Raw genomic sequence first — 24,810 nt, forward strand, 5'->3', positions numbered from 1 at the left:
AGTAAGAAAAATGAGGCTAAAGGCATACTGAGCTCTAATAAACCAAATATTACAATCTAAACACTAAAAGGGATGCAGGAAAAAGTCAGCGAGTGATTGCTGATTTTTCCAGCATGAGTTAAGTAGCTCATTTTGTAGAGACTTGGGAAACAGAGACTGAATCCTACTGCAAAGAAAATCAAACCACAAATACATGCTGGTCTGCTTACTGACTGCTGTCGAGGTTGTGGGTGAGTTCTAATCTATCTCAGCAGACTTTGGGTGACAGGAGTGTATTACCTTGGACTGATCACTGCTCAACTTAAGTTTTCAATAAACCCACCATGCAAGGTTTTGGAATGTGGGAGCAAGCTGGATTATCCAGATTTTATGGAGAACGAAGGATGGAGAATTGTGGGTATTCATACACTGCCAATGACCAAGAAGTTGAACTCAAAAGCTAAAGCGCATTTTCTGCAAAGGTTTCTCTGTTTATGAGAAAAGGTTTGTTTTCAGGATGAGAAGTTTGTTTCAAGGGTGGGGGGGGGATCAAAATTGATGAATAATGATCCATTATGGGCCACTTTGATTTCCCAGCAATCCTGATGTCATCTTAAGTAAGGCATCGAACACCTACAGAATACAGTAGTGAATCCACCAAGGCCATTAACAACGTTTTCAATTTTGTTGAGCAGAAACTAAAGCAACTGTGACTGGCAGAGATTTATTTACATTATGTAATAATACATAATTGTACTAAGTTCATTTTGTTTTTCCTTATTTAATACTTCACTGGTTTCTTTTATATCAAACAAATTGTTTTAGGTTATTCATCTGACATGTTTCGCCGGTTTCTTCCGCCTTCATCAGAGTGTCACAGATGTGATAGTGACGCGTCTTTATCAGCTGATGGATGAAGGCGCGGCTCACCTGTCAGATTTGACAGGTGAGCCACGCCCTCTGCTGTCCATTCACCTCTCCAGAATGCTGTTCCAGGTTGTAGAGAGCATATAGGCTCCCTCATCCCTGTTGATGGTTCTCGGGCCCCGCTTGCGGATCTCAATGGCCTCCCTGATCCAACGCTGATGTTTATTTTCTTCAGTGCGGATGACTCTGGCCTTTTCCCAGTCCATGATGTGGTTTTCTCTTTTACAGTGATCGGTTATGGCTGACTTGTAGTGCTCCAGCATTCTGGAGAGGTGAATGGACAGCAGAGGGCGTGGCTCACCGGTCAAATCTGACAGGTGAGCCGCGCCTTCATCCATCAGCTGATAAAGACGCGTCACTATCACATCTGTGACACTCTGATGAAGGCGGAAGTAACCGCCGAAACATGTCAGGTGAATAACCTAAAACAATTTGTTTGATATAAAAGAAACCAGTGAAGTGATGTAATAATACAATTAAGTGATGCAAAAGTGATGCATGTGGAAGCACAGTTCCCTTGTTAGATCCGAGTGTTGTTTCTCTTGCCACCCATCTTTTCGCTTTCTAAAGCACCTCATTAGGATCGCGGGCGTGCTGGAGCCTACCCAAGCGGTCTTTGGGCACTAGGAGGGGTCTGCCCTAAAATGGCTGCCAGCCAATCGCAAGGCACATATAGACAAACAACCATACTTAAAGACAATATAGCACGCTCAGTTCAAATTCAAAATGAGATTCTCAAAATAAATTGTAATTAAACTCATAGGTCAGTACAGTACTAAATATAAGAGAAGCTGTTTAATGTCTAATTTTATGTGAGTGCTCACCATATCTGCTACAGGTACCATCTCCAGAACAATCCAGGGGAGCGCAACCAGTCTTGGAATTATTGACTATAAAGTGCGAGTAAACCATGGTGTACCTAATAAAAGCTCAGGTCTCACCCTGTTGCAGGTCAACACAGCAGATATGTCAGAGACATCCTGCTGCAGCTTGGCAGCGACCTGCGGAGTGGCCCGGAGTCATCCCCACTGTCACTCTGTTTATTTGACCTTTCACACGGTGGGAGGAAACAGGACACGGGTGCCCAGGTGTGTTTGTGCAGATAACGACAAAGAGCGCACTTCTGCCTGTAGTTTGGAGCGTCAAGCGATTAGCCTGTGTATCCCAAAGTTCAGATGCTCGATGGCCGGACAACCCACTTTACTGCCCATTCATGGATTTGAGCTTTGATGGTGCTTAAATGATTAGTTCAAGTTAGTGTGCACTGTCGCAGCTGCAGCAACTAAATCACCACTCCGGGGGTTTTCCCCATTAGCGGGGTACAATAACAGAGAATAGTACTTTCAGTTAGCTAGAGAAAAATAAAACATATTTCACATATGGTACGTAGTCAAATTAAACCTGTGATGAATAATTTCCCCAAATAAATAGTGTTTGATTAATACAGTGTATAATGTGCATGGCCCAAAGATTCTCAATGTTTATAATTCATATAATGTCAAACGAATATTTAGATACGTCAGCTCGTACCAACTACACAAATCAGGAAAACTTTAATTCAATGTATGCATAACTGTTTACGCATACACAGTGTCATTTGAGTGCACTCGCAGAGGAATGACTCAAGAATGCAATTATTTCCTCTGGCGCTTGAGCACAAGGCAGAGATGTCTTTTAATTACATTTCGTTGGCTTGTTTATTAGTTTGCATGATTATGCAAGAATTTCACAAAAATGACACTTTGTGTAGAGGGGACAACAAATTACAGAAATCTATTATTCACCTTTTGCTGTTACAGTCCACTTGCACTAGGCGTCAAGCAAGGGATCATTGGCAACTGTACGGAGCTGCAACTGGAATGGAACAGGTCAGGATTGTTCGGCCTTGGCGCAGTTGGATAAAACAAAACATGAAGCCTATCATGAATCCAAAACAAATATATCAGCAGGGATTTAGCCTGTAACATAATTTTGATGAATTGGATTGAAATATCACTTACAGTAGCTTAGATATGCAGAACTTTATTGCAAAGTGACAAACTCACTTTACTGTATAGGGCACTATGTAGTAGACTGGGAGTGATTCCAAACACTGTCAGTAAAGACAGCCGTACACAGACTGACACAGCTGAAACGGACGTTTGGCAACTTGTTTTAATGAGTCAGCCACTAATTATCCTACGTTCGAAAATTTCAATTGCCAGTGTTGCATCGTCATGGACATTTTCTTGCTGCCCTCAGTCTCCTCTCAAATACATTGTATTCCTAACCGTAAACCTTGGGAGTAGCGGCGATAAGAGCCTTTGATTGATAAAAGAAGGACTAGCTTCATATTGAGTACAACTTCATTATTGCGGGAGGGCAACAGGTGAGTAATGGAGGAGATTGATGGACCAAGCCCTCTAGCTGCTGCCATTGATCTCCAAGCTGAAGAAGGGCAATGATTTGCCTCCTAGCCCTTTCAAAAAAAAAAGTGGTCATCAACATTGAAGAAAAACGTTTGAGAAAACTCAGCTCTTCTTAGGTGAGGAGCTGAGCTACCGTCAAACAGGCTTATGAAACACAGTGTTTCATAAGTCTCTGTTACTTTAGGTTACCTTATATATCACTTTTCAGGAACTCCTAACTTCCTGAATGTTATTGATCTTTATAGCAATAGATGAACATAAAAATCATAGAAATGGTTTTATTAACTTTTTTATAAATATTACAGCCCTTGAGTTACGTGGCATACATCGAGACAGTTTTCCATTTCTTGCCAAATGCCTTTAAAATTCTATCCGAAATCTTGTTAAACACGTGTCGACGACTCATTGTTACCCAACTTTAAGACCCAAAATGCCTTCTCCTTTCCAATGAATGGCGTTTTACACGTAGAAGGAAGCGTTTACGACTCCATTACATTCCAGCGCCAGTGTTTTGTCTTTGAAGATGACGGAGCTCATTTACACTGCGCATTGTCTCCACATTGCAAGTTAGTGATGAGAGACCTTTCAGGTGAAAGAATCCATTAACTTGCAGCACTGATAATATTTGATATAATGGTTCTCTAAATTGAAAACATCACCAGCCGGTGGAACAAAAACTTCATTAGTATCGTCCATCTAGTCTTTTAGGTTTGACACCGTAGCTTTGCGGCAATTAACTCAGTTTGTGGAAGCTGAAAATTTTCGGTCCAATTTGCATCTAATGGAGCAGACCAAAAAATGATCACCTGATTACTGCGACTTGAGCGTCTTTTTCCGTGTGATGTAACTGAGCCACATATTTGCGTCTGTAGGCATCACGTCAAACAGCAGCGTCCTCCCATTTTCAGGTTTCCATAAAATACATACACAACTTTATATACTTATATACTTATAGCTTCAGCAAACGTGGCACTGTTGTGGTATGCAATGAGATTGAAATTAAACAAGCGTGACAGAAAGCAAGTGTGCCAAAAGCAACCCATTAGTCATCACAACAAAAAGAAAACATATCTGAGATGCAGAAGCTAGAAAGGAAACGGAGAAAAAAAAAAAATCCCATCAGTGAGTGACAGCACAAATAATGACATGAAGTAGACAAACAGCAGTGTGATTAATATAAATGTGAAATGACGAAGATGACTCATGAAATGTGAAAGTTTTCCTCCGCATACTGTAGTAGTTTTCATCATAACTAAAAATTCAAATATTTGAGAGCCGTCTGCTCATTTGTTGCCATGACAAGGATTTTTTTTTTCACACAAAACACTCCACTGTCTCCGAGGTAGGCACGTATTTCTTTCTGGGCTTCTTTGAGACCGGAGCATTCAGTTTTTTGCTACTCGGGGGTTTCAGAGCACCGGCTCAGTGGCTGCACTGCAATTATCAAATCTTGCTAATTGTGTTCTTGATTCGGAAAGCTTACATTCCAGCCTCCTTTGCTCCCTCAGAATTTGTATGCAGGTACGCTTTGAAATGTGCATTTGCCATGATGGTACGGCAGAATTCACAGAGTTCGGGTAAGCCGGACAGAAATAGATGGATGGGTGGATGGAATATTTTCAAACTCTAATGACATGCGACAGTGTGTTGGTCCCGAAAAGCAATCGCTTGCAGGGAGGAAAATTGCCTCTGGAAATGCACTGGTTGGAAAAAACATGATTTGAATAGGGCAGGGGCGGCTCGGTGGCGCACTGGGTAGCACGTCCGCCTCACAGTTAGGAGGATGCGGGTTCGATTCCACCTCCAGCCCTCCCTGTGTGGAGTTTGCACGTTCTCCCCGGGCCCGCGTGGGTTTTCTCCGGGCACTCCGGTTTCCTCCCACATTCCAAAAACATGCTTGGTAGGCCGATTGAAGACTCCAAATTGTCCCTAGGTGTGAGTGTGAGTGCAATTGGTTGTCTGTCTCTGTGTGCCCTGCGATTGGCTGGCAACCAGTTCAGGGTGTCCCCCGCCTACTGCCCGATGACGGCTGGGATAGGCTCCAGCACGCCCGCGACCCCCGTGGGGACTAAGCGGTTCAGAAAATGGATGGATGGATGGATGAATAGGGCAGAACATGCTACTTACTTACTAGTTACTTTGAACCATCCACAAGTATGTTGGAAAAACGCCGCTGGACAAATTGCACACCTTCCAGAAGAACTCAGAAATATTAACGGGAATACATTGGAGATTTCTGTCACAAAATGTTTACAATTATTACCTTCAATTGCTCGTCCAGAGCTAAATGAAGGTTAATGTTTTTTGTCACATATTTTGGGCATTGCTCTTCATTCAATTGCATTCCATTCGTATTCACTATTTTAATGTTATGATGTACAATTTATACTGGTTCGCATGACACAAATGTTCCCAAATAAGATGCGAATAAACTTTGCACGATGCCTTTCCCAAAGAAAAACCAGCATTTGCGTTTGACAAAATCGCTTTACTTGAAGCAAAGGTAAGAATATTCAAACATCACTGATCTTTCCCATACTTTGAGTATTTATTTTTCTGATAACATGACTTCAACTCCACAGATTTGAACACAGATATTTGCACTTTCTGTTCTATAATCTTAAGTAGCTAATTTGGCATTTTTTGGTGATCAGTTTACCCAATGAGCATTTTTTGTTTTGATATTTTGATAACATGAAAGTCAGGCTGACATGAGTTGCTCTTAGACAACATCCAATGTAACATTTGATAAAATCTTTTTAGTATGAGTACTAAAGACGAGATAAAAATTATATGCCAAGTTATAAAAATAGGTTCTGTGTCGTATAACATAATGTAAAAAATATTTTTATTTTTGCACTAGAGAACTTTTCACTTTACTCAAGTAAAGAAATTAAATCAGGTGTACTTTTTTTCAATATAATGAGATGGGTAAATATTCTTGAATGTTCTAAACACCTGCTTCCATACTAGCGTCACATTGAGCCCAATAATCTCATTCAATTCCATAATTTATTCCATAATTTATACAAATCAGTTGAAATTGACTCAACGGCACCTCAGCTGGTACATCAAAGTAGCACACCCCAGTTTCCAGAGTATAGTAGCCCGATACGATGTCATGTTTTACCACAACTACCTTAAGCATCTTGACTTGAGCGTTACCGGGTTTTTTTTTCACAGTTTTGATTGGGTCAGATTATCGCCTATTTGAAATCAATAAAGCTCTTGCTTGGACATAAGAACATAATCCATATAAGACTATACACAAATAGAAGGCTGATTACAACACATCCTGTGGAATATTGTCAGAAAGTGATTGACTTGATTTGAGCATGATTTTGTCAGCGTCTCACCTTAACCATGGCTAAAGCCTTTATGGCGGAGCTCGCTCTCTGAAGCGCCCTTCTATTTTTCTCCAGCTTCTACTGCGTGTTCCATACACTCCACATGACTTTCTTCATCTCCTCTTCCTACTCCGTCTGTGAGTGCTCCAGCAGAGAGGCCTCGTCATCATGCAGGATCTGATGGAGAGATCATAATTCCCCGCTGATATTGGCCAGAGGGAATCATTGAAGCCAGAGGGAATCATTGAAGCAGCTCTTGGCGAAGCAGCTTTCTATGCTTTTTTTAAATTTATTTTTTATTGCGCAGCGAGAAAACAAAGTCTATGAATACTATGATGTTATTCAACAAGCGCTTCAAACACTTGGGCAAAAGTACACATGTGAAGAAGGTGGAGTAAATTCATTCTTTGACTCGCAGGTCTGTTTGTCAAACAACTAGAGAATGTTTACACAGGCTTGGACATTTCCTGGTCCTCGTCTTGACCGTGCATACTTATTGTCTATCTGGATCGCACATGATGTTTTCATTTCCAGCTACGCTTTTTGCGCCCCTGACAGACGTTGATTGACTTTATTTTACATTTGACCACAAATCCATAATATTTGATATCTAAGCTGTAAAACACAGCCATCGTTGTACACATCAAAGCACACATCACTTCCATCTGCAAACATCATTACGTATGTACAACGGCATACTGTCAACAGCCATTATGGAGGGGCACATGAATTCTTATCTGCTAAGTGTTCTGCAAAGCGCACCTTTATGTGGTATCCATCTTGTCTTTGTGTCTGTGAATCCCACAGATGAAGTCATCTTTCCTCAGGCGCCGCACTGCCTCTTTCAGCTGTTTCTGCAGAACAAATAATGAAGTGTCACAACAAAGAACGCATGCCTCGTTCACTCAAGTCAAGTGAAAGCGCAAAACTGATGCTGAAAATGTTTATTGCTTAGTTTGATGTGTTTATAAAACCTTCATCTCGATTGAGCCAAAGTTTACACAAATCATAAACCCTTTTTTTTTTTTTTCAAATGGTTATTTTCATCCCTCTCCTTGTGCCTACTATGTGACTGTTATGTCAGTCATACAAAGGGATGTTTTGGTGAGCTTGCCTGAGCAAATGGGATATGTGTAGATGGGAAATATTTGCTAACGCAACAGCATGAGGGAAATGTCAAACACAATCTGTTTAATGCAGCTTAATGACTTTCAAGTTGTTTCTAATTGCAAAATTGGAGCTGATGTGGAAAAAAAATCATAGAACAAAACTCTACAGCCAATTTTAAATATAATACATGGAGAATAACCATTAAAAAGTATATCATCATTTGAAAATCCCTGACACGGAATCATGGCAAAAGTGTTTATTGACAAGATTCTCTACTCATTTTCATAAGCCATTATGCTACATGCTATTTATGCATCTGCTTGATAAACTTTGTTATAATTTGTGTGTGTTACTGATATTTAACTCTTTGACTGCTGTGGATGTTTGTATTCACTTTGGATTTGAGAAGCTCGGGGGTGAAATCTCGGCTTGTCACGTACATTTTGAGGGAGAGGAATGCCAACAAGTTGGAAGTCGGACAAGTTTTGCCACCGTACATTTCAACTGAGTGTATATATCTATGATATAAATCGATTATGCGTCACGTAGGTAAAAGGGCAGGATGATTTAATTGGTCGGAATGAGTTTTTATTATCAACAAAAATATTGGCTGATTATTTTGACTTTTTATGATACATTAACCCATTTGGACCAAGCTTCAAAACATTCAAACAATTCCCCACCCTCACACACACACACACAGGTCTTGTGGGAGGCTGGGATTTGATGCCTGGCCATACGACAACCTACTGATCCTGCTTTGACCCTGTTTACTGAAGAGGACACAGTGAAACCCTGACTGAGTTTTAAATTTCACACCCGTGTTGCTGCAAGAACCTAATCAACAAATGACTAAAAGTTTAGCCATTTTATGCAGAGAAGACTCACATAGTGTTAAACGTTCATGGGCGATGGCGCAAACCTAGAAGCCTTTGAATGGCTCGCCTGAAATGTACTGTGTAAGCATTGGTTCTTCAGTGGTAGAATTCTCACCTGCCACACGGGAGGCCCGGGTTCGATTCCTGGCCAATGCACAATTGCTTTTTCACTGGAATGGAAATCTTTCCCATTGCTCTTAGTATAAGATAAGACTACTGGATGAAAATATGTTCCACGTTTTAGCACCCATTCAACTGAAAGGTTCAGTGACCTAACTGGACATTTTTGCAACATAGAACATTGGAACAGGAGCCGGAACACATGGAATAGTAGCCGACTGCTTAGCAAATCCCCTTCACTGTTCTGAGGCCATGGATTTGAAACCGAAATCTGGTAAAAGTAGAAAATGTGCTGAGTACAGATGTCCGTTGAGTCTTTAGTGTAACCATATCCAATGTGCTCTCTCTCCTCTTGATTGAGGAGCTTAATAGTAAGCTTTGCAGACAGGCTTTGTCGTGTCTTTGGGCTTGCCCTGGCTGTTGACAGCGGAGCCAAAATGATTCCAGATTTCACTGCATGCTTCTTGTTTCTCCAGGAGCAGCACGCTTTGGGAGTGAGACAGGCACAACCCACTGTAGCCGCAGAGGAAATAGAGAGCTGTTCTTAAAGTGACAGAACTAAAAATGGCACAATTTTATTTTTGACAGAAAGGTATCACAATACTTTTCTAGTACCAGTATACTGTGCAACTCCACAAAAGGAAGCTGGTGGCCATATTTTAACTTTCTTAACTGCTACACCACCATGCTGCCCACATTTACATATGAAAATATAGTTATGATACAGTATTTTTCATTATTGTGCAAGTGTACGCCAAGATGGTAGGAGGTTATCTAACCCTTTCCAAAAGAGGCTTGGCTCAGTGATTCAATCAAGGGTATTTTGTCACATAGTGTGTTGTGTAAGATCATCAGGCGTGCTGCGTAATAGAAGAATGTTAAAGTTTATTTATTTAAACTTAACATTTATTTACTTAAACTTAACATAATAGACACTTGTTCTGTGCCGGATATTCTTTGTTGAAAACTAAAATAGTTTTACTGGGGGACAACATGCTGTTTCTATTTAACCAAATATTTTAAAAAACAAAAAAAAAGGGTAAAAAAAAAGGTTAAGTTTGAGCTGTAATTTTAATGTTGTGATACCACAATATTTTTGCTCATTGTTATCATGCCATCAGCATTAAATATGAGGCCAGAGCTCGTGTCCAAATTATTACAACCTGTAGCGTTTTTTTTGCACAGGCAACATGGGCAGCTGCCCGGGGTGGCATTTTTTTTATGTCATGCTGGGGGGGGCAGCATGAGCGGAATATTTGTCATATCACAGTGTGGGGAATCGGCAATTTAGCATCCTCTCCAGCTGCAGGTCGGGCGGACTAGCCTGAGGCTAGTGTGGAGTTTCCAAGTTAACGTAACAAGTCAGTGAGCAATTGGCTAAGGCAGCATTATCGTAACAAATTAGAGCCAGTGTTTTTACACGTGTGTCGAAGCACATTCTATCAAGCATGTAAAGGCGGTTTATTTAAATTTATAATTCATGGAGAGATGTTTTGTAAAAGAGTTAAATTGTGGTATGTCAAGCTCAATTGAGATTGCAGTTACAACATTTTGGAGCATGTACGGTTCTAAAAAAAAAAACGTCAGGGGGTAGGGGGGTCTTGGAAATAGTCTCGCCCAGGGAGTAATTCAGTGTAGAACCGCCACTGCATACAACTGAATAAATAATAGCTTTTGGAGATAATATACCAGCTTTGTGGTCAACAGGCTCATGTTTTACACCTTGTGAGCCAATTTTGCGAGATTATAATTATTTTAGTAATAAAGGTTTGGAGGCCATTTTTGTTTTTCTGATGTGACTAAAAAAAAGCCACAGTTCCCTGGTTAAAATGATCACTGTGATGCTGTGGATTTACCTTAACGTTTCTAATCCAAGTTTTTCTTTGCAAGCCTGATTTGGTACTTTATGTTAATTTACCACGCTAGTTGGTTTGTTGTTCAACTCCTTAAAGGCAATGCATACATACATTTCTGTCGTAATAAACTGTACGTTTGAAAACATCTGACACAGGAATACCGACATAATTTTTTTTTAAATGTACTTTTAGAAACTTCAAGGGGGAATTCGCGTGTGTTGGTGTGGTGGCGTATTTAGACTGCGTTATCTAAAACAGTATATAAAGTGTCCCTACACTAATTAAATGACTCGGAAACGTAACACAAATAAAATAAAATAAAATAAAAAATACAATAAAATAAAATAAGCAAACAGAAATGTTTATCCGGCCGTCGTGGCGCTTACCTTACCCGTGGACATCAGCAGAAATACGGAATCGCAAAAGCGCTGATTTTAAAGGGAAAGTGTCACACAATTCAAGTAGGGGAACACCCAACAAACAAGATGCATATTCCACCTTTTCATATTAAAGAATGCATTTAAAAACTACGCCAGTTAATCATCATTTAACAGATCAAATTTGTGTTATTATAGTCCAAAATAATTAAATTGAAAAAAATCGTAATTAATTTATACCAATTTTTTTTAAAATGTTTATCATGCTCATTTGTGTTTCACACATACACACGCACAGAACTACATCACACATTAGAGACAAAAATTTGTGTATATGTGAATCTGCATGCAGGGACCGCACCGCGGGTTTGCAGAGGGCGACTGTAGTTTCAGGTTGTGATACTATTGGTCACCGTTAGACGGCAGCATTTACACCAGGTCTTATACTGCACAACACTACAATGTGCTATACCCATTAATTTTTTAAGCAGTGGAAGGAAATGTTGGACAAATATAGTGCTTAACAAGTACAAAAATAAAAGTTGAGTTGAAAAAATGCACCTACTGAATTCTTACACTTAATGCTGGCTTGCTGTTTAGCAGTTTTGAAAGTATGATTATTGAATTATATTTTTTATGTAACAGAGCCCTTTACTCTGGGGGGGGGGGGGGGATCAGAGTCGTTATTTTGTCTTTAAACTCTTTGTTGTTGAGTTAAGAGAGTGGATGTATTCATTCATGTAGTGCGGAATGCATCGTAAAAAAATTATTGTATTACGAGTGCATATTTCTGCACATATGCAGGAATTATTTATTTATAGTTTAAATGGTATCGTAGTCATACATGTGGTTATTAAGTGGTTCGATGAGGCCCCCGAGCTACTTCTAGCTATCATTAAATAACCTCACCAGAACATAAAACTAAACATGCCTGCAACAGTAGTCTGTCGTATAAACCGGCATACTGAAAGGTTCGTCAGTGTTAGATTTACTGCTCCATTGTTTCTTCTTAGTTTATTTTTGTTTTTACATAGTTCAAAATAAAAATGGAAAAAAATAACACCATACACCAGAGACAGTAAGATAATGCCGCTGAAGAGAAACAAGTCGAGAGCGCCAGAGAGTGTTGGTTTTCAGAAAGAGGACACAGCTAAAGCAAGAACAAGAATGAAGATTCTGAGAGTGATGAGGCTTGGAATGACATCCAAGTGGAATCTGAGACACAGACAGAGAATTGCTGGAAAAATGCATTTGCCTGACCGCGTGCGTGCGTGCGTGTTTGTGCGTGTGTGTGTGTGCGCGCGCGCGCGTGCGTGCGCGTGTATGCGTGCATCTAATCTCCTGTATTGAACTACTTGATAAACATAGTCACTTCATTCCACATCAGCAATTGAATACGTGCGTGCATGCTTTCTGTATGTACTTATGTTCATTTCAATGTAACAGAAGTCATCAATAATAATCACACAGAGCATTGACTTTAACTCCTTACTAGTAGTATAAAGTCTTTAAAGCAATATTATTTAATTATTATAGAAACAATATTTTGTTTAAAATACTTGGGAGTATAGTATATAACAATTGTCTGGAAGTGGTGTTACATTTTTTTTAGGTTATGCTTTGACTTAAAAGCACTTATTGTTGAAACTTTTATAAGTGAAGAAAATATTTTGATTAGGACCTGTAGTCTGCCAGTTGTGTTGTAAAATCCAAATGACAAAGTATACATCTATCCTCTTCTATGCTGTGTCCAAGCTGACGTCCATGAATGTGTTTTGCAACACAAGGACAAGAGCCCGGTTTTGCTGAATTTACATGTTGAGTCTCGCCATTGGAGATTTAATTATCTGACTACTTGTGTTTTATTATAATTGTGTTTTTCCTCAGCCAGAGTTTGACAGTTTGGTTATTTAGGTCTTTGTCCACTATGGTGAGGAGCAGTTGAATGATCTTTTTCTCATAAAAGTTGACTTAGTTGAGAACAAATGACCCTATGCCCCATTTCTGAAATGATGACTATGCTCCTGCATGTAAGGATAATGAGATTATTTCTTCAACAGTTTGTAGTTTGCCACTGCGCAAACATAAAAGTCATTAGAAAAGTCATTGTGATTCATTGTAAGACCAGCAATTCTCACGGATGCTTTTCAAAGTCAAAGTCAAAGTCAAAGTCAAAGTCAGCTTTATTGTCAATTTCTCCACATGCCAAAGACACACAAAGAAACCGAAATTTCGTTCCCCCCTATCCCACGGTGACAAGACATGGCTCACAACAGACAAACAAGTAACAAGTATAACAAAAGCGTGCTGAATAAATAATGAATAAATAACACAACAATAAATAAATAAATAAGAGGAGCAGAAAAAAAAGGAGCAAGTGCGCGTACAGCAGACATTCCCGAAAATAGCGCAACAGTGCCACACGCTACGCAGAAGGGGGTAGCGAGTTCAGGGCCCTAACAGCCTGGGGAAAGAAGCTGTTGGCAAGTCTGGTGGTGCGGGAGCGCAGGCTCCTGTACCTCTTCCCAGAGGGCAGAAGGTCAAACAAAGAGTGAGCCGGGTGACTCACATCTCTGGCAATCGAGGTTGCCTTGCGGGCGAGATGGGAGGTGTAAATGTCCTTCAGGGAGGGGAGCGAAGCACCAATAATCTTACCCGCCGTATTCACTATGCGCTGCAGGGCCTTCAAGTTCTGTTCAGTGCAGTTACCACCCCAGACAGCGATGCAACTGGTGATGACGCTCTCAATAGTGCCACGGTAGAATGTAGACAGGACTGCCTGAGGAGCACATGCACGCCTGAGCTTCCGCAGGAAGTACAGGCGGCGCTGAGCTTTCTTTGCCAGTGACGAGGTGTTTGCGGACCAGGAGAGGTCCTCACTGATGTGCACCCCCAGGAACTTGGTGCAGCTCACCCTCTCCACCACAGCACCATCGATGATCAGCGGCAGGTGTGTTGTGTGACCCTTCCGGAAGTCAACAATGATTTCCTTGGTCTTATTAACGTTCAGCAGGAGGTTGTTGTCCCTGCACCACGTGGTCAGAAGGTCAACCTCCGACCTGTACCGAGTCTCGTCGCCCTTTGTGATGAGACCCACCAGAGTCGTGTCGTCAGCAAACTTCACTATGCGGTTGTCGCTGTAGGTCGCAGTGCAGTCATGCGTCAGCAGGGTGAAGAGTAATGGACTGAGCACGCAGCCCTGGGGGGCCCCCGTGCTCAGCGTGATGCTGGCGGAGATTTTGTCGCCAACACGCACCACCTGAGGCCTCTGACAGAGGAAGTCCAGTATCCAGTTGCAGAGGGAGGTACTGAGGCCCAGCTCGTCGAGTTTGCAGATGAGTCGCTGCGGCACAATGGTGTTGAAGGCAGAGCTGAAGTCCACAAGCAGCAACCTCACATATGAGTCCTTTCTCTCCAGATGGGTGAGGGCCGAGTGGAGGGCAGAGCAGATGGCATCCTCAGAGGACCGCTTGGCACGGTACGCAAACTGGAAAGGGTCAATGGTGGGGGGGAGAACGGACTTGATGTGCTCCATGACCAGCCGCTCAAAGCACTTCATGATGATGGGCGTCAGTGCCACAGGGCGGTAGTCATTGAAGCAGGACGGTGCAGGTTTCTTCGGCACAGGAACGATGGTGGCAGCCTTGAAACACGAGGGGACGATGGCCTGCTGCAGGGAAACGTTAAAGATGTCCGTGAAGACACCCGACAGCTCCCCAGCGCAGTCCTTCAGCGCTCGACCCGGGATGTTGTCAGGGCCCGCCGCCTTACGGGTGTCAATAGCGGCAAGCGCCCTCCTCACACCGTCGGCAGAGAGGCGCAGGGGCTGCTCGTGTGGGGGGGGAGTGGTCTTCAGCGGGCAAGTGCTGTTCTGGGCGTCGAACCGAGCAAAGAAGCGGTTCAGATCGTTCAGCAGACGGACGTCGCCCTCACAGCTCCTCGGCGCGGGCTTGTAGTCCGTGATGGTCTGAATGCCCCGCCAAAGGCTACGTGCGTCCTTGCTGTCCTTGAAGTGGGTGGAGACCTTGCACGAGAACGCCTTCTTCACTTCTTTGATGCCTCGGGACAGGTCGGCCCTCGCTGTCCTCAAGCCAGCCTCATCCCCCGCTCTGAAAGCCTTGTCTCTGGCCCTCAACAGTCTGAGGACAGCCCCCGTCAGCCACGGCTTCCAGTTCGCGCGAGTGACGACGGATTTCGAGCAAGTCACATCATCGATGCACTTCGTGATGTAAGAGGTAACAGAGTCAGTATACTCCTCTATGTCCGTCCAATCGTTGTAGGTGGCTGCCTGCTTAAACAAGTCCCAGTCAGTGGTGTCGAAGCAGTCACGAAGTGCATCGGAGGCACCCTCAGGCCACACACGAACCTTTTGAGGGCAACTATAACAATGCAAACAGCATGAGGAATTTATTGACTTTTACTTGCGAAATTTACCCTTGCAAATCACTGGGGATAAAAACAATGAAAACAATAATGAATGTTTTAGGAGGTTTTTTTTCAAGCAATACATTTCATAATAGCAGACATTTGCAGCTTTTTACTGACTTGGAGTCACTGCTTTAATAAATAAGAGGAGCTCATCATCATCACAGTGTATGTAAAGTCAGTCACTCCTCCAGGAGATGGAGAAAGAAGGAGAAACAGGAGGAGCACTTCCAGAGGTTTTTTGGAGATTTTGAGTTGTCTGATGCACCACCGACAGCTTCACACCGCGCTAATGTGGTACACCTATGCTACAGAGAATATTCTACTGGCAGCGTCATCTGAGCTAACTGGATGGCCTGATTCTTTCAGGTTCAGATGGAGACCCCTCAGGAAACCGTTAAAACATTCACACGCACATAGAAATCATACAACTGCATTCCGTAATCTTGAGGCAATTCACAGAGGTTGGATGAAATTTGATCCGTATATGATTCGTAATTTAATCCAGCCTTTCCATTGATTGTTTTGTTCTCGACCAATTACTGAACGTCTTGGCCAATGACAAATTAAAAGACAGCATTGATATAGTCTGAAAGATGCCTTGCTTTTTATCTGCCCAGCCTTAGAATGAAAGGAAAAACAGTGGGGGAATGGACTCAAAGCATCCCACGCAATTGTTTACCCAGCATCCAATTAGAAAACACACAGTCGGTCCCTTTAATCAATTCATTGTAATGAGTAAAGAACTAACGGCCCTCATCTGTCTTGGAAGTTGAGGCTGCACTGAGGTCACCCCCCCCCCCCCCCCCCCCCCAGTTGCATAAGAAGCCTGATTGACATTTCTACATTTCCTCAGTCATTATCCACAAGGCCTACACTTCACACAGAAACAGACCGTAGCGCACTCCAATCAGTCTTACCAAGCCCCGGACAGTGAGAAAGCAAGATTAGATTAGATGTTAAGTATATCCTACGTATGCAGCATTCGTGCTCTTGCTTTGGCTTTACACCGATTTTCTAACGGCCGTGGTGTAAAGTAAGAGGCAGCAAAAAGATTTAAAATCATCTTTGTTGAGTGGATTGTTCTGCGCCAGCACTCTTTAAAAGCATAACTCAGAAGAATGAGATCGATCACAAAGTTGGTTTTCAGACAGGTCAAGCCAGGATATCTGTCAACTTTGACTGCACATAGACTCAGTACACATAGAGAGAGGTGAGCATGGCTCTTATAATCCATCCATCCATCCATCCATCCATCCATCCATCCATCCATCCATCCATCCATCCATCCATCCATCCATCTTCTTCCGCTTATCCAGGGTCGGGTCGCGGGGGCAGCAGCTTTAGGAGGGACTCCCAGACTTCCCTCTCCCCAGCCACTTCATCCAGCTCATCCCGGGGGATCCCAAGGCGTTCCCAGGCCAGCTGAGAGACATAGACCTGGGTCGTCCCCGGGGTCTCTTACCGGTGGGACATGCCCGGAACACCTCCCCAGGGAGGCGTCCAGGAGGAATCCTGCTAAGATGCCCGAGCCACCTCATCTGGCTCCTTTCAACGTGGAGGAGTAGCGACTCTACTCCGAGTCTCTCCCGGATGACCGAGCTCCTCACCCTATCTCTAAGGGAGAGCCCGGACATCCTGCGGAGAAAACTCATTTTGGCCGCTTGTATCCGGGATCTCGTTCTTTCGGTCACAACCCATAGCTCGTGACCATAGGTGAGGGTAGGAGCATAAATCGACCGGTAAATTGGGAGCTTTGCCTTTTGGCTCAGCTCTCTCTTCACCACAACGGACCGGTACAGGGTCCGCATTACTGCCGCCGCTGCACCGATCCGCCTGTCGATCTCGCGCTCCATCCTCCCCTCACTCGTGAACAAGACTCCAAGATACTTGAACTCCTCCACTTGGGGCAGGATCTCATCCCCGATCCGGAGAGGGCATTCCACCCTTTTCCGATCGAGGACCATGGACTCGGATTTGGAGGTGCTGACCCTCATCCCGACCGCTTCACACTCGGCTGCGAACCGTTCCAGCGAGAGCTGTAGATCACGGCCTGAAGAAGCCAACAGCACCACGTCATCTGCAAAAAGCAGAGACGCGATGCTGAGGTCCCCAAACCGGACCCCCTCAACGCCTCGGCTGCGCCTAGAAATTCTGTCCATAAAAATTATGAACAGAATCGGTGACAAAGGGCAGCCTTGGCGGAGTCCAACCCTCACTGGGAACGAATCCGACTTACTGCCGGAAATGCGGACCAGACTCTGGCATCGGTGATACAGGGACCGAACCGCCCTTATCAGTTGGCTCGGCACCCCGTACTCCCGAAGCACCCTCCACAGAACCTCCCGAGGGACACGGTCGAACGCCTTCTCCAAGTCCACAAAACACATGTGGACTGGTTGGGCGAACTCCCATGCACCCTCGAGGATCCTGCCGAGGGTGTAGAGCTGGTCCACTGTTCCACGGCCAGGACGAAAGCCACGCTGCTCCTCCTGAATCCGAGGTTCGACCTCCCGACGGACCCTCCTCTCCAGCACCCCTGAATAGACCTTACCAGGGAGGCTGAGGAGTGTGATTCCCCTGTAATTGGAACACACCCTCCGGTCCCCCTTCTTAAAGAGGGGAACCACCACCCCAGTCTGCCAATCCAGAGGCACTGTCCCCGATGTCCACGCAACGTTGTAGAGGCGTGTCAGCCATGACAGCCCCACAACATCCAGAGCCTTTAAGAACTCCGGGCGGATCTCATCCACCCCCGGGGCCTTGCCACCGAGGAGTTTTTTAACTACCTCAGTGACTTCGACCCCAGAGATTGGAGAATCCGCCTCAGAGTCTCCAGGCCCTGCTTCCTCAATGGAAGGCATATAGGTGGAATTGAGGAGGTCTTCGAAGTATTCTCCCCACCGACTCACGACGTCCCGAGTCAAGGTCAGCAGCACGCCATCCCCACTGTAAACAGTGTTGACGTTGCACTGCTTCCCCCTCCTGAGACGCCGGATGGTGGACCAGAATTTCCTCGAAGCCGTCCGAAAGTCATTCTCCATGGCCTCACCGAACTCCTCCCACGCCCGGGTTTTTGCCTCAGCAACCGCCGAAGCCGCGTTCCGCTTGGCCATCCGGTACCTGTCAGCTGCCTCCGGAGTCCCGCAGGCCAAAACGGCCCGATAGGACTCCTTCTTCAGCTTGACGGCATCCCTTACCGCCGGTGTCCACCAGCGGGTTCGGGGATTGCCGCCACGACAGGCACCAACGAGCTTACGGCCACAGCTCCGGTCGGCCACCTCAACAATGGAGGCGCGGAACATGGTCCACTCAGACTCAATGTCCCCCGCCTCCCCCGGAACGTGGGAAAAGCTCTGCCGGAGGTGGGAGTTGAAGCTCTTCCTGACAGAAGATTCTGCCAGACGTTCCCAGCAGACCCTCACAGAGCGTTTGGGTCTGCCAGGTCGGACCGGCATCTTCCCCCACCATCGGAGCCAACCCACCACCAGGTGGTGATCAGTTGACAGCTCCGCCCCTCTCTTCAACCGAGTGTCCAAAACATGCGGCCGCAAATCCGATGACACGACTACAAAGTCGATCATCGAACTGTGGCCTAGGGTGTCCTGGTGCCAAGTGCACACATGGACACCCTTATGCTTGAACATGGTGTTCATTATTGAAAATCCATGTCGAGCACAGAAGTCCAACAATAGAACACCGCTCGGGTTCAGATCGGGGGGGCCGTTCCTCCCAATCACGCCCTTCCAGGTCTCACTGTCATTGCCCACGTGAGCATTGAAGTCACCCAGTAGAACGATGGAGTCCCCAGAAGGAGCGCTCTCCAGCACTTCCTCCAGGGACCCCAAGAAGGGTGGGTACTCTGAGCTGCCGTTTGGTGCATAGACACAAACAACAGTCAGGACCCGTCCCCCCACCCGAAGGCGGAGGGAGGCTACCCTCTCGTTCACCGGGGTGAACCCCAATGTGCAGGCGCCCAGCCGGGGGGCAATAAGTATACCCACACCTGCACGACGCCTCTCACCGTGGGCAACTCCAGAGTGGAAGAGAGTCCAGCCCCTCTCGAGAGGGCTTGTACCGGAACCCAAACTGTGCGTGGAGGCTAGTCCGACTATATCTAGTCGGAATTTTTCTGCCTCGCACACCAGCTCGGGCTCCTTTCCAGCCAGAGAGGTGACATTCCATGTCCCAAGAGCCAGCTTCTTCAGCCGGGGATCAGCCCGCCAAGGTCCCTGCCTTTGGCTGCCGCCCAGCACACATTGCACCCGACCCCTTCGGCCCCTCCCACAGGTCGTGAGCCCATGGGAAGGGGGACCCACGTCTCCTTTTCGGGCTATGCCCGGCCGGGCCCCATGGGCGAAGGCCCGGCCACCAGACGCTCACCTTCGAGCCCCGCCTCCAGGCCTGGCTCCAGAGGGAGGCCCCGGTGACCCGCGTCCGGGCGAGGGAAAACGAAGTCCATTTATTTCAATCGTCATAAGGGGCTTCTGTGAGCCGTGCTTTGTCTGGCCCCTCACCTAGGACCTGTTTGCCATGGGTGACCCTACCAGGGGCATGAAGCCCCCGACAACATGGCTCCTAGGATCATAAGGGCACGCAAACCCCTCCACCACGATAAGGTGACGACTCACAGACTCTTATAATTGAAAGAATAAATAGAGGTGGAGAGCCAGGGTGCCCCAATCAATATTAGGCCAGCTCATGTTGCTGAGGCAATCATTAATGTATCATCAAATACCACTTGCACGACACAAAGAGCACCTGGAGTGATCAGTCTGCGAAGAAAAAGGCAACAGCTCAATGCTCCCAGTGATCTGGCATTCCGCTATCAAACTCTCAAGATGTGATTTCAGTTGGTGAAATGGCTCTCAAGCTGGTCAAAGTCTTCTTTTTTTATGTCCAACTTCCATCGGTGGCATTGCCTTCTCTGAATTATCAGTAGTTAACGATCTACAGATTTTAGGACTCATAAAAAGCACTGGGATTAAATGACTTCCTTTCCTTGTATGCTTGCTGAGAATGTTTGCTCATGGGTTTCATTTCATTTTGTTTCATCCGTTTAAGGTACTAATAAAAACAGGTCAGCGATGTGAATATCAAAATGACCCATCAAATAGTTATTCCTCAATTATGCTGCTCTCAATGGCTATTAAATGCCTTCAGTCACAAAATGCATCATTGCATTCAATTCCACCCCCCCCCACCCCCCACCCCATTTTAAGCTAAAAATGTTAAAGTAGCCTCATGTTTGTGACCGTAATCAAAAGAGCACTATGAAAAATTTGAAACAGTCTCCCATATGTGTCTGCCTAGTGCCGGGACTAAAAATAGCAATACACGTATTTATGCAGAACTATTTTTGGTAGCTATGGGACTTAACTGCGATGGCTTTTAAGTATGTCCATCTCTTGATGTACAATACAAACAGTGACACAGCTTAAAAAGTCAGTGGCTCTTACTCACACGGCTAAAAATGGATTCACATTTGGGTGATGACCTCTTTGTAGCAGGCTAGTCATGTTTTGGGGCGCCAAAAAGCAAATGATTTAAAAAATGAGAATATTACATCAGTCTGCATGCATCTTTCCACTGAACCACAGCTTGCATTTCCACTTACAGTCAGTCCCGCTTTCCTTCATGGTCCAACTGTGGAAACTCGTCTCATCACTTAGACTGGTCTTATGTGACATCACATTTATGCACGGTAACTTATTGTGTTTGATTGAAGGCCAAGCTCGAAGGGATTACGATTGTTTTCTGAAAAGTAATCATTGGTTAGCCCAGGTATGGGCAAACTACGGCCCGCGGGCCACATCCGGCCCGCGGGACCGTTTAATCCGGCCCGCCAACCCTAAATAAATTGTATTATTAAACTTTTTTTTTTCGGTCATTTTGCCTGCAATGACTGCGTTTTCCCAGTAGATGGGGAACCACTCGCCTGCGCATTTACTACCGGAAGCCGTGTCAGAAAGCTCGGTGCACACTCACAAGTGCGTGTACGTACTCAGTAGTACGGAAATGGCGCACTCGCGCTCTATTTGTAGCTGTGCCGAATTTAGAGTGTGGACTGTGACGACAGCATTCTTGTAATTTGCGCGGCGAGTTTTCGGATACAGTTTTACGCTAAAGACACCCACAAACCTTCCCCTGGAATCCTTCCATTAAAATGAGTCGCCCAAGGAAAAGCAAGGTGGACACTGAGTGCCGAGTGTTTAAAAAGAGTGGCCAATTTGGCTCGACGTACGCGACGTGACGTTCAGCCACATGAACATCAACATCAAATGAACACTGAAAATGAAGGGGAGGCTTTCAAGTTTGTTGTAAAAAAATGCATTTTGAATATGATCTGTACAAATAGCAGGGATTGAAACTAGCGACCATTCTCATTTTCAAACAATGCAGGATGCTCAAGGACATTGATGCACCACCTGCTTGTGACTAATCTTAACCTTTAAAGTTCTTAAGGCTTACTTTAAGGAAGTGTTTTCCGTTTCCTCACTTCTGTTACCAGGTGTTTGTGAGTTAAAACTCTGCTCTGATTTTCATATACCCCTCACCGTGTTGCCGTTTTGATTACTTTATTTGGATGTATGCTTTCACCGATTCTTCAAGATGATATATTTGGTCAAAATGTTTGCCGTTTGATGTGATCTCATAAGATAAACATACATCTTTCATTAATCTGACCTGCAGGCACTGAAGTGATGGAGACTGTTATTCATAATAACAGTGTCATATTTTATGAGAATCACTGATAGCAGTTTTTTAGGGATGTTTTTTTTTAATGCTGTTAATAAATACATTTGTTTTCAAAAAACCTTTTTTGAATATCCATGCTTTACTACCTACTAAAGGCTAAAACCTTTTATGCAATGACCTTTACAGGTCGTTTATATTACTTCACACAAACACTACATCCATCTGCTCCTGGTTCGGCCCCCCGGTCAAAATTTAGAACCCAATTCGGCCCGCAAGTCAAAAAGTTTGCCCACCCCTGGGTTAGCCCATGGCACAGTGCCAGCAAAACAAATGTCGACCCGGAGGCATGTATTTTACCTTTGAGATATCCCTAATAACATTTTGGCGATGACCTCAATACTTAGTTGAGATCGTTAAATTAAAATGTATGATGAATATATTAATAATTTGGATTGAATATTACCTCTAAAGGGAGAATGTTGTATTACAAAAACAATTCAGACAATTTGTGTTTTTTTCGTTGCCAATTTTGTTTATTTTAGACCCTTCAAACTAAAAAAGCAGCATAAAGTGCTAATGTAACAAACATCATATCTAAAATAAGTATAAGCTTAACACAAGTTAGGATGAATCTGTTTCAAAGTTTAGGGCTGCTTCGTCGTAAGCGTTCTGGCTTTGGATACTGAGTGATAAATTCCGCACACATTTTAAATTAGAATTATATTTTCTAGGAAAGCTGGAGAGTTGAGTTTTGCAGTAATAATCAATGGGGCTTGGGATAAACACATGCATCAGAGATCCCATTTTCCTTTTCTCAGAGAGAGAGAGAGCGAGAGCGAGAGCGAGAGAGGGGGGGGGCACCCAGAAAAATATTTAGATAATAGAGAGAAATGGGCAGACTCTGGCAATGTAAAGAACACTTCATTTAGTTTGAAATTTGGGATGAAATATGAAATTTACCTCTAATGCAGGGGTCACCAACACGGTGCCCGGGGGCACCAGGTCGCCCGTGAGGACCGCATGAGTCGCCCGCATGAGTCGCCCGCATGACTGTTCTAAAATTAGCTCAAATAGCGGCACTTGTCAGTGAGCTGCATCTATTTATTTTACAGTCAAACCTCGGTTTACGAACGTCTTGGTTCTCGAACGAATCGGAATTTGAACAAAAAAATTCGAGATTTTTTTTGCTTCGGTTGTCCAACAAAATTCGGAGGTCGAACCTCGCGAGATGAGCCGGGAGGACCCGAGAAAACCCGACCGCGCGGTCCGGATGCCGACCAACGCCGATGTCATTGTATTTTCGTTACTTTAAGGATTGTATTAACCCCTAATCATGCCTCCAAAGAAAGCATGTGGGAGCAGTAAAGCCATCCTAAAACACAAAGACGCTCTTAAAGAAATGCGACACTGAGTGCCCGGCGCGCTGCGGTTACGCAATCAGACCAAATTAAGCTCCCTGCGCACTTAAGTCCACTTAAATTTTGGAAAGTACATCAGGACTTTAAAAATATTTTCGAAATTTTAGCGACGGCTCTGTCACAATAATGCGACCAGCGCGGTGCAGTTGCGCAGTCTGCGACGCGCTACTGTTGCGCATTCAGCGGTGCGCTTCAATTGCGCTATCGGACAAAATTAAACTCCCTGCGCACTTAGGTCCACTTGAATTTTGGAAAGTACATCAGGACTTTAAAAACATTTTCTAAATTTCAGCGACAGCTCTGTCACAATAATGCGACCAGCACGGTGCAGTTGCGCGGTAGGCGACGCGCTTCGGTAGCGCGCTCGGCGGTGCGCTACAGTTGCGCGATCGGACAAATATGCGCAAATGAAAAAATGCTTAAAAAAGGCGGGGGTTTTTTTTGTCTTGAAACGGATTAAAATGTTTTCCATTATTTGTAATGGGGAAAAATAGATTCGGAATTTGACCGATTCGCTTCTTGAACCACCTTCTGGAACGGATTGTGGTCAAAAACTAAGGTTTGACTGTATTTTTGCTATCCTTGTTAAAATCACACTTACATGTGAACTGGAAATGAGAATATTAACACATAGTGAAAGCCAAATTTAGCAAAATGGCTATTTCAGAAGTGTGTGTCAAAAGTGGTAGTCCTTTGCCTTAATCAGTACCCAGGAAGTAGCTCTCGGTTTAAGAAAGGTTGGTGACCCCTGCTCTAATGTAACGCTCAGTTCTTTAGCTTTGTCTGATGCATAGTCAGAAAGAAACTTGGCACCAGGAGCTATAACTAAAACTCTGCATAGCGTTCCATGTAGTATGTAAGTCTGTTTTGCTGGCAGGCTACTCATCAAAACATTTTCACTTCATAAACCAGGTAATATTTAAAGTCCCAATGATCATCGTCACACACACATCTGGGTGTGGTGAACTTTGTCCTCTGCATTTAACCCATCCCCATGTGATTTTGATCCATCCCCTGGGGAAGAGGGGAGCAGTGAGCAGCAGCGGTGCCGCGCTCGGGAATCATTTCCTGGCATTGAATGCAATTACAAAGGCCCACTTGGCATCAAAATAATATTATATGGTGCATGAAATGTGGGCTGCTTAAAACTTTGGCAGTAACTTACTTGGATTTAATGTTCCTTCGTAGCTGGAGGTGAAAAGAACAAATTATGTGTAACGCTCTCGCTGGTGACAAATTGTTTACTCTTCAGATAAGGTTGATGGG

The 24,810-nt window shown here is 44.4% G+C and overlaps 2 protein-coding genes across 5 annotated transcripts in view; one reads left to right on the plus strand and one right to left on the minus strand.

The window, feature by feature from the left end:
- The window catches only part of flt4 (fms related receptor tyrosine kinase 4), an 85,884-nt gene extending 74,740 nt beyond the window's left edge, over positions 1-11,144 (minus strand). Inside the window, exons 1-3 of one of the 3 annotated variants that reach the window (XM_049732950.1) lie at positions 11,012-11,144; positions 7,424-7,515; positions 6,671-6,838 (exon numbers count right to left, since the gene is read on the minus strand). The gene's annotated coding sequence lies outside the window, so the exon portion shown is untranslated. Of the gene's footprint in view, positions 1-6,670; positions 6,864-7,423; positions 7,516-11,011 lie in introns of all 3 variants that reach the window. The other 2 variants (XM_049732971.1, XM_049732961.1) reach the window with 2 other exon arrangements.
- LOC125977089 (uncharacterized) overlaps positions 1-24,810 on the plus strand; it is a 213,648-nt gene that overhangs the window by 55,012 nt on the left and 133,826 nt on the right. The window contains exon 1 of one of the 2 annotated variants that reach the window (XM_068651505.1): positions 1,230-1,319. The exons of the other annotated variant lie outside the window; for it this stretch is intronic. The gene's annotated coding sequence lies outside the window, so the exon portion shown is untranslated. Of the gene's footprint in view, positions 1-1,229; positions 1,320-24,810 lie in introns of those variants that run through there. 2 annotated transcript variants of the gene reach the window in all.

This window comes from Syngnathus scovelli, chromosome 1 (assembly GCF_024217435.2).
Source record: "Syngnathus scovelli strain Florida chromosome 1, RoL_Ssco_1.2, whole genome shotgun sequence".
Classification (NCBI taxonomy): Eukaryota; Metazoa; Chordata; class Actinopteri; order Syngnathiformes; family Syngnathidae; genus Syngnathus; species Syngnathus scovelli.